The sequence below is a fragment of the Heteronotia binoei genome, chromosome 2 (assembly GCF_032191835.1).
Source record: "Heteronotia binoei isolate CCM8104 ecotype False Entrance Well chromosome 2, APGP_CSIRO_Hbin_v1, whole genome shotgun sequence".
NCBI lineage: Eukaryota > Metazoa > Chordata > Lepidosauria > Squamata > Gekkonidae > Heteronotia > Heteronotia binoei.
Window position 1 is genome coordinate 140,925,181 of NC_083224.1, and position 17,195 is coordinate 140,942,375.

Here is a 17,195-nt window from a genome sequence, read left to right on the forward strand (position 1 = left end):
CTTCATAGGGAAAGTGTTCCAACCCTTTAATCATTCTAGTTGCCCTTTTCTGGACTTTTTCCAATGCTATAATATCCTTTTTGAGGTGCGATGACCAGAATTGTACACAGTATTCCAAATGAGACCACACCATTGATTTATACAGGGGCATTATGATACTGGCTGATTTGTTTTCAATTCCCTTCCTAATAATTCCCAGCATGATGGCCTTTTTTATTGCAATTGCACACTGTCTTGACATTTTCAGTGAGTTATCTACCATGACCCCAAGATATCTCTCTTGGTCAATCTCTGCCAGTTCATCCTCCTTCCCATCTCTTCCAGTTTGGTGTAGTGGTTAAGTGCGAGGACTCTTATCTGGTAGAAAGCCATAGCTTTCACAGGTCCTTGAAAGGGCAGTTGCTGTAAAAAGCTCTCTCAGCCCCACCTACCTCACAGGGTGTCTGTTGGGGGGGGGGGGAGGTAGAGGATATAGTGGCTGCTCTGAGATTCAGCGTGTACAGTGGAATATAAATCCAGTATCATCATCTTCTTTTTCCCCTGAGCAGTCTCTTTTCTTCCCCCACCTCTTTGATATACCCTTCCCTCCTCTACTTTGTTTGTTTTTGCTTACTTGTTCCTTTCTCTCCAGTTTCACTCTTCTAATCCCATCTCATCTTATACCTTTCAGTTTATTTCCCCCTCCCCCAGTACTGGTACCGAGAATTTTCAGCAAAATTGGAAATTAAGATCTGTGCTGTTTAAACTTTGAACAAAATATGTATTTTCTTTACTTGTATGTATGCTTCAATGAATATTAACATTCCCTTGTCTATTTTCGCTGATGGGCAATAATCAAACAGAGTAGGATGGGTTTATTGGCTTAAGGAAGAATGTCAGAGTATACAGTCATCAGACCACAGCTAGAGCTGCAATGATCTACATAACAGTAGATGATCTAACTGACAGTTGACAGCTGGCAGTCCTCCAGATTGCATCAGCTAGGATGATGTAAGGGGGAAGAGTATAATGACTCAGCACTAAGCTGATTGGATAATAAACTGTGCTGAACTGTAAAAATGTAATGTAGCCCAGTGCTACGAGTGGTGGATGGATGGTGGTTGTATATGCGGAACACTTTGTTAGTCTGTGTAAATATCTGTAAATAAATAGCGTATATAGTTTGCCTAACAGCAGCTGTGTGCAGACTTTATTCCTACGAGTCTCAAGAGACCACACACTAAACGCCAACAGGGTTATGGGCCCAGCACGCTTCCGCTGTGCCTACATACCCTGAGTGGTGGTGGTTCGTTGGAAGGAGATGAAGGAAAGCTTCAGGAGTGAGGGAGAAGGCTGCTTGGAGGAGGAGACCAGCGAGGCTGATAACCAGGTGCAGAGCAGAATGGCTCAGGCTACAGCTACATTGCTGGTGGAGAAGCTAACTCCCGTTAACTACAATGTGTGGGCAGTGTGGATGGAACACTATCTGAAACGAGAAGGGCTGTGGGAATGCATATCCGATCCTCCCGATGAACCCACACCTGCAGAGACCATCTGGGACCAGAAAGCCCTTGCCACCATAATCCTCAGTGTTGCAGATGACCAGTTGGTGCACGTGTCGGGAAAGACGCAGGCGAAGGAGGCCTGGGAAGGTCTGAAGGCCATGTACAAGCAACAGACTGCTGGTTCACTAATTGCCCTGACAAACTGCTCATAAAGGAATGCTGCCAGAGGAGTCAGTGAGAGACCACCTCAATGCCTTGTTTGGTGTGTTTCCAGGAGCTGGAGCAGAGAGGAAAGGTGATTCCTGATGAGGATAAAGTCTACATAATCTTAAGCTCTCTCCATGAGTGGTTTGCAATGCTGCTCATGGCTTTTGATGTGTAGGATGCTGATAAAATCACGTTGAGTTATGTGACCAGGAAGCTCTTAGCCAAGGACCAGCGGCAGAAGGAATGTAGAGAGCAAGCTGCCCACGCTAGTCTCAGCCAGAGGCCCGGGAAAGTGAAAGAACCAGACGAGAGAGGAGTTACGTCCAGCTGGAAGCAGCCAGAGGAGTGAGCTCTGCAAGTAAGAAAATGTTTTTCCTGCGGGTTTGAGAAACATCTGAGAAGAAACTGCCCTGAGATGCAAAGAGGCAAGAAGAAGTTGTCTCAGAGACAGCAGGCTATGCTGGTGAGGACAGACTTGCACTTGCAGCATGCTCCGTGGATTGTGGACTTGGGAGCTACACAGATGTTTTGCTGTGAGAAGAAACTACTCCAAGACATTGTGCCAGCAAGTCTAAAATCTGTCAGTCTTGCAGATGGCAGGACAGCTGAGGTACTGTGCATGGGTAGTGTATATTTCCCAGCAGGTTGAGGAGGCAAGTGTAACTATAAAACAAGAAGCATCCTCTCCGAGAGCAAGACAGAGGTCACAGTCCTCTGAGACTTCAGAGAGTGCAAAACAGGAAATAAGAGTGTCTAGCAGAGTCAATAAAGGCATGCCTCCAGAGAGGTACAGGTTTAGTACAGCTATAAACTATGTGTATTCTAAAGAGCCACAAAACTATGAAGAAGTGCTAGCCTTAGACCGTGAAGAACGGGATGGTTGGCAGAGTGCAATGCAGAAAGAATTTGACTCACTGAAAGAAAACAATGTATTCACACCTGCGGTTCTTCCAGCGGGTAAAACAGTCATCGGCTGTAAGTGGCTGTATAAACTGAAACGCCTGACTGATGGGTCTTTACAGAAAAAGGCGAGGCTGGTAGCTAGAGGGTTTACACAGCTAGAGGGCAGAGATTTTGACAAAAATTTTGTACCTACTGTAAGAATTGAAACACTGAAAGCAACGCTGTGTTAAGCAGGGGTGAGTGGCATGGCAGTACATCATTTTGATGTTACAACCGCATATCTAAATGCCACCATAAAGGAGGAATTATATCTACAGCAAATTCCTGGGTTCCCTAATGCAAATGATTCGCCTGTCCTAAAAATAAACAGAGCCTTGTATGGTCTTAGGCAGTCAGCGAATGAATGGAACAAATGTTTAAGTAAAGCACTGGAGAGTATAGGATTTAGTCAAAGTGTGGCTGACCCTTGTTTATTCAGTCATGAGGTATATGGACAAGAATGTTACATTTTGCTCCATGTAGATGATTTGTGTTTCCTATGTAAAAGCAATAAGCAACTTGAATAGTTTGTGAAAGAAGCCCAAGCTCTGTTTAAAATCAAACACCTGGGGGAGATACAGCACTATCTCGGCATGGAGATTACTAAGAGTGCAGAAGGCCATTACCAATTAAGCCAGGAAAAGAAAATTCAAAAGCTTTTAAAGGTGTATGGGATGTCTGAGTCAAAGGTCATGCAGAGTCCTATGACAACTGGTTATATAAAAGAAGAGGATGATACTGTTCTAGAAAATAAACAAATGTATCAGTGCTTAGTGGGATCACTATAATATTTGGCATGCTGGACCAGCCCCAATATCTGTATGGCCGTACATCTGATAAGTCAAAAATGTGCAGAGCCAAGGCAAGGGGACTGGATTGCAGCCAAACGTGTACTTATGTACCTGAAAGGTACAGCAGGACACAAATTAATGATGAGCACTGACAGTGAACAAGTGCCAATGGCTTACAGTAATGCAAGTTGTGGGGAAAGACCGGACAGGAGGTCTACCTCTGGAAGTGCAATATTCATGTATGGTGCACTAATTAGTTGGAAAGCGCTGAAACAAATGCATATTTCAATGAGCAGCTGTGAAGCAGAATACTCTGCAATAAGTGATACTATCATTCAAATTGAATGGTTAATACAGCTAATGAGGGATCTGGGAATACAAGATCTAACACTGGTGGAGGTGCATTGTGATAGTACGGCTGCTCAGCATCTAGCAGTTGACAGAGGAATAAAAAGCAGGAGTAAGCACATAAATATCCATTACCAAAACGTTAGAGAAGCTGTAAATAACGGAATGGACATTCTTAAACATTGTAAATCTTGTGGTAATGTGGCAGATATATTTACAAAGAATGTAGCAGTGGACAGATTCTTAAAGCTGAGAGAAATGTTGAAGCTAGTGGTCTGAGACATGAGGAGGGGTGTCAGAGTATACAGTTATCAGACCACAGCTAGAGCTGCAATGATCTACATGACAGTAGATGATCTAACTGACAGTTGGCAGCTGGCAGTCCTCCAGATTGCATCAGCTAGGATGATGTAAGGGGGAAGAGTATAATGACTCAGCACTAAGCTGATTGGATAATGAACTGTGCTGAGCTGTATAAATATATTGTAGCCCAGTGCTACGTGTGGTGGATGGATGGTGGTTGTATATGCAGAAAACTTTGTTAGTCTGTGTAAATAGTGTATATAGTTTGCCTAACAGCAGCTGTGTGCAGACTTTATTCCTACGAGCCTCAAGAGACCACACACTAAATGCCAACAAAGAAACGAAGTATTGGCAGGATCTTTTTGTGTCTGTCCTTGATTTTATACTAAATTTAGATATTTATAGTTTTAAATGGCATTTTCTTTTATAATAAAGGTTTCAGTATCACCACTATTTTCAATTCCAACTAGCCATTTCACTAGGACATATTTACATCTGCAATATGCTTCAAGACCAAACTCCACGTTACTTTCAGCCCATTTGCTATGGAGACTTGAAGTTATACTATGGCTGCAAGTTCTTTATGACAACTCCATCTAGAAGCAGCCCAGAGGCCTGAGGGCGAAAGGCTCCTGTTCTCTCAAATTATTTTTCAGAGCCCATATAGTCCTGGAGACCATTATTTGCCCCATCAGGAGCTGCCTACAAGACTGTGTGTAATATATTAACTATCATGACCCTGTGTGGTGAACTGGGTCACCACTTTCACCTTATGGACCTTTTTAGAAAGCTCCAGCTGTGCAGCTGTGTTGGTCTAAAGCAACAGAACAAAGCTGGAGTCCAGTAGCACTTTTAAGAACAACAAAGTTTTATTGAGAATGTAAGTATGGTGAAGTGTGCTTTTAGCACACAAAAGCTTATATTCTCAATAAAATTTTGTTGGTCTTAAAGGTGCTACTAGACTTCAGCTTTGGACCCTTTTAGATCACACTGCTTTCTCTAGCATATCCATCTGTTCTGCTGCTGAAACCATTAATTGTGTTTTCATATCTACCCTAACCAATGCGGTCTATCCCAACTAGTAAAGCTTTCCTTAAGATGGAGAATGGTTTCAACTACCATTATATTTCAGGGGGGGAGGGAATCATTTATTGTTGCTAAACCTTTTGTAAATTATATTAACAATGTTATATACTCTAATATGATAGGGTGAACATGCTGCAGTGGTTAAGAGTGTCAGATTAGAATCTGGAAGACCTAGGTTCAAATTAGGGTTGTCAGCCCCTCCAGTGGAAGTGCAAGTCCCATGCGCCCCTGTCCCCCACTGCCAATCAGCTGGCCAGTGGGGGGACATACCATGAGAAAGAGGAAGGCCCAGGCTATGTTGCATAGGAAGTGATAGTATCATGTCAGCAACATGTTGGCAATGCCATTTTTACCACAGAAACTTTGTCCAAATACCAGAGTGTTGCAGTGACATTGCAGTATGATGACATTGCTTCCTGTGTGATGCTGATGATGTGGCTTGGGCCTTCCTCCTTCTCCAGGTAAGTTCCTCCCCCTTCCTCACCAGTTGCCTGGAGAGGTCTAGCAACCTAGTTCAAATGCCTGGCAAACTGTGACAAAAATCTGCAAACTTCTTGAGTGCTCTCCTAAGGCCGACAGGTGTTCTGGTTAGAAGGACAGCATCGCTGGCATACAATAATACAGAAATCTAGTGGTGGTGTAATTTGGGGGGATGTAAACTGGGAGAGTCCAATTGTTTAACTATGCCATTAATATAGAAGCTACACAGGGAAGGAGCTAGTAGACATCCCGGCCTAACACCTCTAAATGTCATGATGGGGTCTGTTAAATATCCTTTCCTGTTAAGCTTGACCTTTAGGTGTGTATTATCGTGCAAAGCACGCAACAGTAGAAGCAGCCTCCTATCAATACAGGCAGCTTCTAGGCTATCCCATAGCTTCGATCTCGAGATAGAATCAAAGGCTGCTTTCAGATCAACAAATGCAGCATATAGTGATATTGGGCCTTTATGAGAGTATTTTTCAATTAGATGTTGACTAATAAGGCGATGGTCCAGGGTTGATCTGAACTCTCTAAAACTGGCTTCCTCTACTGCTATCATGTCATCTTGGGCCAGCCAATTCTTAAACTTTTCCAAGAGATGTTTGGCATAAAGCTTGCTGCATATGTTTAGGAGACTAATGGGTTGGTAAAAACAGGTTTCCTACCTGTAACTGATGATCTTCGAGTGGTCATCTGTGCAGTCACACCAATGGGAGAGGCGCCGGCGCCGATCACGATCGGTAACTTCAAAGCCGCGGATTTCCGCGCCCCCGCCCCGGTGCGCATGCGCAGGCACCCCTCCCCTGCGCATGCCCAACGGGGCAGGAGCGGACATCCCGCCAGTTCCTTCTGACCGCTGCAGGAGCCCTGGACGGACCCGCAGCAGTGGGGAAGGTGGGCGGGTAGTGTGACTGCACAGATGACCACTCGAAGATCATCAGTTACAGGTAGGAAACCTGTTTATCTTCTTCGTGGTCTCTGTGCATCACACCAATGGGAGAATAGCAAGCTCACCACATACCTGGAGGAGGGTTGCGTGGTCCGTCAATAGGCGAGCGACTGCAGAACTGCACTGCCCACCGACGAACTCTGTCTCCACTGAAGGTCCAGCGCATAGTGTTTGATGAACGTATGCGGGGAGGACCAAGTAGCTGCTTTGCAAATGTCTGGCAAAGGCACCCCCTTCATGAACGCAGCTGAGGTAGCCATTGCCCTCGTGGAGTGAGCTCTGATAGGCCCCGGCAGAGGCCGCTTACGTAGCAAGTAGCACAGCTTAATTGTCTCTGTCAACCACTTGGACAGTCTCTGTGAGGAGATTCTCTGCCCCATAGAGGCCGAGGCATACGAGACGAAGAGCCTGGAGTCCTTGCGCACCGGTCTGATTCTATGTAAATAAAAGGAGAGTGCGCGCTTCACGTCAAGAGCGTGAAAACGTCTTTCCGAAGCCGAAGTGGGGTTCGGGAAATAGACCGGTAAGTAAATCTCCTTGTTTAAATGGAAGGCAGACACCACCTTCGGTAGGAAGGTCACATCTGGTCGCAAACGCACCCCTTCCGTGCTGAACTGCAGATAAGGGTGGTCACATCGCAAAGCCGCCAGTTCTCCCACCCGACGTGCTGAGGTAATGGCCACCAGGAAAGCCGCTTTCCATGAAAGAAGCTGCAGGGAACAAGTGGCCATAGGCTCAAAGGGTTTTCCCATGAGACCCTCCAAAACCCCGGGTAGGTCCCAGGAAGGCAAAGGAGCCCTGACAGAGGGGTACAGCCGCACCAGCCCCTTCAGGAAACTCTTGGTGGTAGGGTGAGTGAACACCGACCTGCCCTCAACTTGCTCATGGTTGGCTGAGATGGCCGCCAGGTACACCCTGATGGAAGAGACCGTCAGTCCCCTGTCTAACAAGGAGACCAAAAAGTCAAGGATGCTAGGGAGGCCCGCCCTCCTTGCGTCACTGCCCCTTTGAGAGGCAAATTTAACGAACTGAGTCCATTTGTAGGCATAGGACTTCCTCGTTGACTCCTTCCTACAATTAAGGATGACGTGTTGCACCCTCTCTGACAGCTCGCTCAGCCGAGCTTCCATGCCGTCAATTTCAGATGCGGGACGTCGTGGTGAACTATCCTGCCCTGCTGGGAGGAAAGTAGGTCCGGCTCCCCTGGGAAGTGGTGAAACCTGCCCTTGGACAACTGTAGCACAGGGGCGAACCAGTGTTGCCTGGGCCACCAGGGGGTGATCAGGATGCCCCTCGGACGCTCTGAGTATAGTTTCTGCACCACCCGTGTGATGAGCGGGATCGGGGGAAACAGATAGAGGTGGAGGCGGTACCAGCGAAGCAGAAGACCGTCCCCCAGCGACAAGGGATCTTTCCCCCCCCGGCAACAAAAGTTCTCGCACTTTCTGTTGTCCCGAGTGGCGAAGACGTCTATCTCCGGAGTCCCCCACTCCTGGAAGACCGGCTGTAGGAAGGTCCAGTTCAATTCCCACTCGTGCAGGGACGCTCCTCCCCTGCTGAGGAAGTCCGCACATACATTTTGCTCGCCCGGGAGGTGAGCTGCAAAGAGGTAAGTGTTCATCTCCATGCAAATCTGCCATACCTGCAATGCTAGAAAACACAACTTGCGAGACACCGTGCCGCCCTGCCTGTTTATATAGGCCAGCGCCGTGGTGTTGTCCGTCAGTATTGCTACAGTTCGGTTTGCCAGCAGTGGCCTGAAAGAGAGGATAGCGTGATGAATCGCCAGAAGTTCTAGGAAGTTGATATGATATTGCAGGTGGTCCCTGGGCCATCTGCTGCCCACGCAAAGACCGTTGACATGTGCCCCCCATCCCCATAGGGATGCGTCTGAGGTCAGAGTCACTGTCGGCTGTGGCCTGTGGAACGGTGCCCCTTGAAGCAAGTTTTGCTTGTGGCACCACCACGTCAGAGACGCCAGGATCTCCTGCGGAATGGAAAACCTGCGTAGCGGAGGGTCTATCCCACAACGGAATCGTCTCAGGAACCACAACTGAAGACTCCTCATGTGCAGCCGTGCAAACGTCAGCACCGCCGTAGTGGCTGCCATTAGTCCCAGCAATCGCAGAATCTGGAGTGCAGTTACGGTTTGGCTTGACCGGAAAATGTGTATTAAGTCTATAATGTCCTTTGCTCTTTTCTCCGGCAGAAATGCCTTGCACTGTTGTGTGTCCAGAATCGCCCCAATGAATTGGATCCTTTGGGATGGATGGAGGAAGGACTTCTTCATATTCACTCGTAACCCCAACTGTTGGAGGAGGTTCAGGGTGGTGGAGATATGCTTCAGGAGGTCGGGTTCGGATCCGGCCACCAGAAGCCAATCGTCGATGTACGGGTATATTGCTATGCCCTGCAATCTGAGGTGGGCCGCCACCACTACCATAGTCTTTGTGAATACCCTTGGGGCTGTTGACAACCCAAAGGGAAGTGCACGGTATTGGAAGTGCGAAGTCCCAATGGCGAACCTTAGAAATTTCCTGTGAGCTGGATGGATGCTTATATGAAAATAAGCATCCTGGAGGTCCAATGTAGCCATCCAGTCTCCAGGGTTTAGCAGAGGAAGTATGTTGGACAGGGATGTCATACGAAACTTTTGGTGTGGTATAAAGTCGTTGAGTCCCCGAAGGTCCATTATGGGCCGCAGGCCCCCATCCCGCTTCGGGACGGTAAAATAGCGGGAGTAGAACCCCATTCGGACTTGGTCTGGCGGAACGGGTTCTATGGCCTTCTTCTCGAGCAAAGTCCTCACCTCCTCTCGGAGGGTGGGAGACGGGGTGGTGTAGACGAATGTTGGAGCCTTCGGCTCCTGTAGAAATTCGATTAGATAGCCCAGCCGGACTATCGACAGCACCCAGTGGTCTGTTGTTATGGACGACCACGCTCGGAAAAAGGGCCAGAGGCGGGGGTGGTCTGAAGAATTGGTGGGGGTGTGGTAAAGGAAGGGGGGGGAGTCAAAGGCCCTGTTTAGCCGGCCTGTTCCCCTTTTGCCTGGAAGACTGGGAGGAGGTAGGCGAGTATTTGGCCTTAGCCCCGTACTGGGACTTGCTGAAGGAGCCCGAGGTCTTGGGCCGCCATTGTTGGTCCCCAGATTGCTTCTGGAAGGGTTTCTTGCTCCATGCCTTGGACCATGGACGCTTGGTTTGCTGCCTGGATGACGCCGGTACCCCCAGATTCCTGGAGGTACGGATGCTTTTGTCCATGTCTTGGAGCACCGTATCGGTGGTGGCGCTGAATAGCCCCTTTCCATCGAAAGGTAAGTCCTCGACATAAGCCTGGGTGTCGGCCTGTAAGGCTGTGGACCTCAGCCATGAGTGTCTCCGAAGAGTCACAGCCGAAGTAAGAGTCTTGGCACCTATATCCCCAGCGTGTTTAGCGGAGTTTAACTGCTGCTTGGCCAATGCCATGCCCTCGTTCTGGATTTTCTTAAGGGCATTTCTGGAGTGTTCTGGAAGCCCTGGGAGTAAGGTGGACACACGATCCCATAGGGCGTATTGATAGCGCCCCATGCAGGCAGCGTAATTGGCGACCTTGAGGCCCAATGCTCCTGCCGTGTAAAAACTTCGCCCCAGACCATCTAGCTTCTTACCCTCCTTGTCTGGAGGGGTGGCGTGGGTCTTCCTGGCCTTGGAGGATGAAGCCACTACGATTGAATTGGGTCGGGGGTGATTGAAGAGAAAGTCCGCTGAGGATTCTTGAATACGGTACATGTGATCAAGCCTGCGCGATGTAATAGGGGTGGAAGCAGGCTTGTCCCATGAAGCTTTTGCAGTGTGTAACATCACCGTTGTCAATGGAAGCGCTACGGCCGTCGATGTATCCATCTGAACGATGTCGAATACACTATCGGTAACGACAGGCACAGGCTGAATGGTCGACAAAGATATAGACTGAGCCATCCTTTTTATCAGTTCCCCATAGGATTTTAAGTCCTCCGAAGGGGAGATGGGCTGGTCTTCTCCGACCTTGTTTGGGGGAGATAGCTCCTCTGAGGACAGCTGCTCCTCTTGGATAGAGCCCTCGGAGGATCTCGGTGAGTCCGGGGACTCCGACTGGTCTGACTGAGCGGGTCGATCGCGAATCGGTTCCGGGGCCACAGTCTCTTCGGTGGAAGGAGACTTCTTCCTCTTTGCCGGTTCCTCGGCCGGAGGCTTCGACATCGACGCCGACGCTTTGCGCTTCGGGGGGCGGTACGATGTCCTCGAACGGTAAGATGCTTCCGAACGTTGGTCCCAATCAGGCTGACGAGGAGGGAACCAGGGAAACATGGACGGCATCGGGCAGGACCCGTAGAGGTATTGCCATTGCCTTTGGTCCCACGAGAGCGGTGGCGGTGTTCACAGTCGTGGGGAAACTTCTCGGTGCCTCCTAGGAGATCGATCCTCCGGAGATCTCTCCTTCGATGACCGACGATCCCGTCGATACCGAGGACTCCAGGATCGGTCCCGTTGGGATGTCTTAAGCTGGTCCGGATGTGGCACCCGTTTCAGTGTTAGAGGGGAGACTCTCTGCGCACTGCGGGATCGATCCCGAGGAGTCGTCTCCGGTCGATCTCGAGAGCTGTCCTTCTCCTCCTGAGTGAGGTCCGAAGGGCTGTCATCGCTCACCAGACGTTGCGCCGATTCCAGATCTCGGTCGGAGTCGGAAGAGATCGCTATCTGCGTCGACATCGATTCGAGCGGCACAGTCGGTCGATGCCGAGCCGGGGAGGCCAGCAACTTTAAAGGCGGTAACACTGGAGTTGTTAGATCGGGCGGCGATGTCGGTGACGAGGTCGCAGGAACCTTCTTATGCTTCTGTTTGTCGGACTTTTTCTTCGACCCCGCAGAAGCTCCTTTATCCTCCTTAGACCTCTTCGCTGGTGTCGAGGTCTCTGATAACGAAGCCGAGCCCGCTCTTTTCAGGGGGCGATCGGCATCGAGGGAGGTTTTGTCGGTATCGACCACCGACGTCGAGGATTTTGGCGCGCTTTCTGATGACGCCATATTCCTCGGAGACAGCGCCTGTTCGACCAAGGCTGCCGCGAGACGAGCCGCTCGGTTTTTGCGGGTTTGTCTGGAAAACCTCGCGCAATGGGTGCAGGAGTCCGGTTTATGTGTCTCTCCTAAACACAGCAAACAAAGGGTATGGCCGTCCGGAGGGGCGATCTTACTGCCACACCGCCTGCACCGTTTGAAGAAGCCCCAGCGCTTTTCCATACGCGAAAGCGTGGGGAGGGTGAGGGGGGGAAGAGGGAAGGGAAGGGAAAGGGATACTGGAGTCAAGGAAAAATAACAAAAATAACACTCCACCCCACTCACGAAATGAAGGAAAGCGATAACGCTAGAAGAATCCGCACTGGAAAGAAAACCAGCAAGGCTGAAGCAAGTAATCCACCGACCGAAGGAAAGATCGACTGATCTCAGCGGCGGTCAGAAGAGAACTGGCGGGATGTCCGCTCCTGCCCCGTTGGGCATGCGCAGGGGAGGGGTGCCTGCGCATGCGCACCGGGGCGGGGGCGCGGAAATCCGCGGCTTTGAAGTTACCGATCGTGATCGGCGCCGGCGCCTCTCCCATTGGTGTGATGCACAGAGACCACGAAGAAGATTTAGCGTAATCCGTACTTAAACCTTTCTTAAAGATTTGAACCACTGTCGCTGTGTTCCAATCATCAGGGATAAATCCCAAAGAATCAATAAAGGTAAATAAGTCTGCAAGAAAAGGTGCCCACCAATCAATATTTTCTTTAAAGACCTCAGATGGCGGTCCATTGAACCCAGTTTTCAATTGGGCAATATATGATTTAATTTCATCTTGTGAAACAGGAGGCCAAGAAGGGAGATCCTTAAAATCATCAATCTATAACTGAGGGCCAAGGAAGGTCTTTATAAAGCTGGATTTAAACAGCAGACCATTTACCAGGTGGAATTGGGGAATCGATTTGGCCCTGCGGAATTTGTTTCTTGCCAGATACCAGGTGCCTGAGCAAAGAAGAATTTTTCTGTTTGGCTGCCAAAATTAGTTCCATCAAAAGCAATTAATATAGATCTTTTTTTCTTTTGGGAAATTAAGTGTTTATAGACCTTTTCTGAGCCCCTAGCTCTTGTTGAATTGCAGATCGCTGATTACTGTTTACTTTCATGAATATACAATGAAGGGCTAATCTTATGCTTGCAGCCTGCAGCATAGCTGCTAGGCTGCATGAGCAGAGGTTGCTGCCCTGGATGGGAAGAGTCAGGGGGCGCCCGTTTCAGCGCACAGAGAAAAAGGCGGGATCTGACAGTCTATCTGTCAGATCTGCACTCCTCATCGGCTCCTTCGTCTTGGCAGACGATCGGCCCTCCCACCCACCCTGCATGTTATGTGGGCAATTGCTGGTTGCCTCCTTGGAGCAGCCGGGTAGGAATTTTTTACACCTTGGCTGACTGGCAGTGGCTGGGGTGCGTTTTTTGCCTACCCTACATAGCAATGCAGTGGATTGAGGATTTGGTTATCGGGAGGCGCTATTAAATAGACGATCACTTTAGCGGCAGGTTTTTGGGGTTTAGGGCACTATGCGGCTAGGGGAGGACTGTGAAGCATCCCCTTTTTGGGGAATTTGGGGTCTGGCATGATCAGCCTTGGGGTTTGAAGACACGGGTTTGGAGAATGCAGACTGTCTGGGAGGGCTTGGCTAGAGGGTGCCTTTCTGGAGAAACGTGCATCTGGGTTTGGGCCCTCTGGTGCGTGCCTCCCTGCTGGGCCTGCCTGGAAGGAGATGAGTAACACTCAGCTCCGGCTGGGGGGCTGGGTCTCTCGCCCATTAATGGCAGGGAAGCGGTCGCAGTGACCCCTAGCCCTGGCCAGGCCGCTGGTGGGGTACCCTTGCTGTTTATTAGAATACTGAATAAAGTGGCCCAATTTTATACCAATACTCTGTGTCTGACTCTTTATTCCATCCTTGGGGAGCAAAAGAGCTTTTCTCGCACTTTTACAGTCAGCATCAAACCAAGATTTACAGTACTTTTTAGAAGTTAAAGAATGGACTTTAGATTCATATAAGATTGTTTGTATTTCTTGTACCACTCTGTTATCCTGCATAAGAGGCTTGCTCTGTATATTAGTTCCCAAATCGTTTATTTTATAAATTTGGGGATCTTCAGCATCAAATACCACTTGGACCCTCTGTTGAAACCACCTCACCCTAAAGTCTTAGTACTTGTGAGTTTTTGTACACAGAAGATTGCTGTGAATCTTGAGTTAAAGAGGCAGTTTTAATCTGCAAAATAAAGGGAAATGATCACTATCATTATAAGGGAGCACTTTAGAGTTGGTTATTTGAAGAATTAGAGAGGCACATGCTAACATGTAATCAATAGTGCTGGAGTGCTGACCAGACATGTAGGTGAATTCAGCAGGGTAATCTTGGGGGCAGGTGCCATTCAGAACATGCAATCCCAGTTTAGAGGCCACTTTAACTAAATATAAACCTGCAAGGTTGGAGGTTGAGTCCTTAAACTGCCTGGGCAGAAGAAAGTATTTACCAAAGTCCTCCAGCACACCAAAAAGTTTGTTATACTTAACTTCAAGACTTATATCATCAGGGCCCAAACGGGCATTAAAATCCCCAAGTAGAAGAATATTCGCCTCAGGGTGGTCTGCTAAAAGATTTACTATATAGTATTCCAATGACTTCCAAGTTTCAACTATCTGGGATGTTAAGGAGAGAGGAGGGATATAAACATTTATTAAAAGTAAGCTATTTGGTTAAGACAGCTTCTTGTATAGATTATATATTTCTTAAAAAATCAAATAATTGGGAGTTGAGGAAAGTAACAACCCATCCAATATGGATCTCAGATCACGCTCCACTAAATATAGAACTGGTGACAAAAAACGAGCAAATTAGAAGGACCTGGAGATTTAACAGTATGGTCTTATTAAAAAAAGAAAATAGACAATATATGGAAAATCAAGTAAAACAATATTTTAGAGAAAATAAGGGAACAGTGGCCACAAATATCTTGTGGGAAGCAGCAAAGGCAGTGTTAAGAGGTCATTGTATGATGGAGAAAGAAATAAAAAAAGAATGGTATGCTAACAAGACACAGAAACTCCAGGAATTAGGTGCACTGCAGAGCAGTCAAGGTATTAGATTCTGCCCTGATAGGAAAAAAAAAGATCGAAGAGATTAGGAAACAATTGGACTTTATGGATTCGAGGGCATTATGGAAAAAACAAACCATGGTAAGAAATGAGTTTCAAAGAGATTCAATAAACTCCGTTAGGAGACTGGCTAATTATCTCAAGACTAGGAAAGAAAAGCAAAAGGTGGAAAGTATAAAGAGACAAGGAAAGGTCACGCAGAACCCGAGAGAAATTAGGCAAGTGTTTCAAGAATTCTACAAAGAGTTATACGTTAGGAGGGATATAACAGAACATATTGAAGAAAGTGGAGAAGTGTTGGAAGACATAGACAAAGAGAGTTTGGAGAAGGAAATAACAGTTCAAGAAATAGAGGAAGTTGTGAACAATTTAAAAGTGGGTAAATTTCCAGGGCCAGACGGCTTTACTGCAGATTTTTATAAGGAGATGAAGGAGTTACTGATCCCCGAATTACAACAAGTGTTTAATGCTATATTGAAGGGAGGGAAAGCTCCCGACTCTTGGAGAATGGCTGAAATAACCGTAATATTAAAACCCCAGAAAGATCCTCGGGAAGTGGGTTCATATAGACCAATAAGTCTACTTAACCAGGACTACAAAATATTCGCTAAAGTTTTAGCAAATAGGTTAAGGAACATATTACCTTATATAATAAAAGAGGATCAATATGGTTTTGTGAAGAATAGGAGTATTGCACATCCTATAAGGAATATATTTAATGTATTGTACCATAAACATTCTGGGCAACTTGCTTTACTTAAATTAGATGTATACCAGGCATTTGATACGCTGTCCCATGAATTCTTATGGTCCATAATGAAGAAATGTAGGATTGGGCCACTATTCTTAAAAGCCATTCAAGAAGTCTATAGGGAGGGGTCAGCAGTGGTAAGAGTAAATAACGAGCATACGGATCAGCTCCCAATTGAGAGAGTTGTGAGGCAGGGGTGTCCACTTTCCCCATCCCTGTTTATAATGGCGATAGAGCAACTAGCAGAAAGGATCAGGAATTCAGGAAGAATAGAAGGCTGTAGAATGGGAAAGGAGGAAATAAAAATCAATTTATTTGCAGATGATATAATCATGACAATATCTAACCCGAAAGAAGCCATTAGGGAAACGAAAATTATTTTAGAGGATTTTGAAGCCGTGTCAGGTTTAAGAATAAATATGGGAAAGTCTGAAACAATGTACTTTAATGTTGGTTTGGAAGAAAGGAAAGAGATTAATAGGATAACTAATATGGGGATGGGAGTTAAGAAATTTAAATATCTAGGGATAGAAATTTATAAAAATATTAACAGGATAGTGGAGGGAAATTATAATAAAATCTTGGAGAAGATAGAGAGGGATATGCAGCAGTGGGGGGAAAGGACGATGAGCCTGACCAATAGAATAAAGAGTGTATCGATGTTTTGGATGCCAAGGTTGTCGTACCTTTTTCAAACGATACCATTGGAGTTAGATAAGCAAAAAATGACTAACTGGAACACTAAAATAAGGGAATGGATATTTTGTAGTAGGAAACTTAGATTCCCAAAAAAATTGGCATACAATCATAAATCGGAACTTGGATGGGGAGTCCCAGATATAGTCAATTATTATGAAGCATTTCAGCTTAAGGCATTATTAGAAATAGAGAAGGAAGGGGATCAGAAATGGATAAGGTTTGAGAATGAAGCTAATAATGGGGTAGGAAAACATGGCATCTTTACGAACATGGGGGCGAAGGAACTTAATTTAAACGTGGGACCAAGGAAAAATGGGCTAAATGTTTGGAAGAAATGGCAACTGAAATGGCTGAATCGGGTATCTAGATGGACGCCATTAGAAATGTTGATGGAAGGAGATAAGGAGCATAGGTGGAGCGAACTACTTAAGGCTAAAGGATTTAGAAGGGTAGAAGATTTGTTAATACTAGATAAGTTAAAACCATGACATGAGTTTCAAGAAGTCGTAGGAATACAATACTGGCTTAAGGCTACAGGATTGCATACTAAAGTTAAGAAGGAAGAGGAGAAGAGTAATTTAAATGAAGAAGAACCTATGGAAAAGTTTTATAAATTAATGGGTAAAACAAAAAAAGGATTAGTAGGCATTCTATACAGGAGTATGAATTCAGGCAACGAAGGAGCAATAAGCTACCTTCAACGGTCATGAAGTTTAGAAGGCCAAATAACGAAACGAACAGGGGAGAAGATAATGGAAGGTTTAAAAAAAGTTAAGATACATAAGGTTAGAGAAATGGAATTGAAATTTTTCACCAAATGGTATAGAACTCCGGCTACTTTAGCCAATATGTTTCCTGGGTTGAGCCCTAAGTGTTGGCACTGTAAGAAAGAAGGGATGGTATTCCCACATGTGGTGGGAGTGTCCTGAGGCCAAGAAACTATGGGATATGGTAGTGGGAATGATAAAGAA

General features: G+C 46.7%; 1 protein-coding gene across 3 annotated transcripts in view; it reads right to left on the reverse strand.

The window, feature by feature from the left end:
* The window catches only part of TTLL7 (tubulin tyrosine ligase like 7), a 124,029-nt gene that overhangs the window by 59,941 nt on the left and 46,893 nt on the right, over positions 1 to 17,195 (reverse strand). The gene's annotated exons all lie outside the window — the stretch shown is intronic.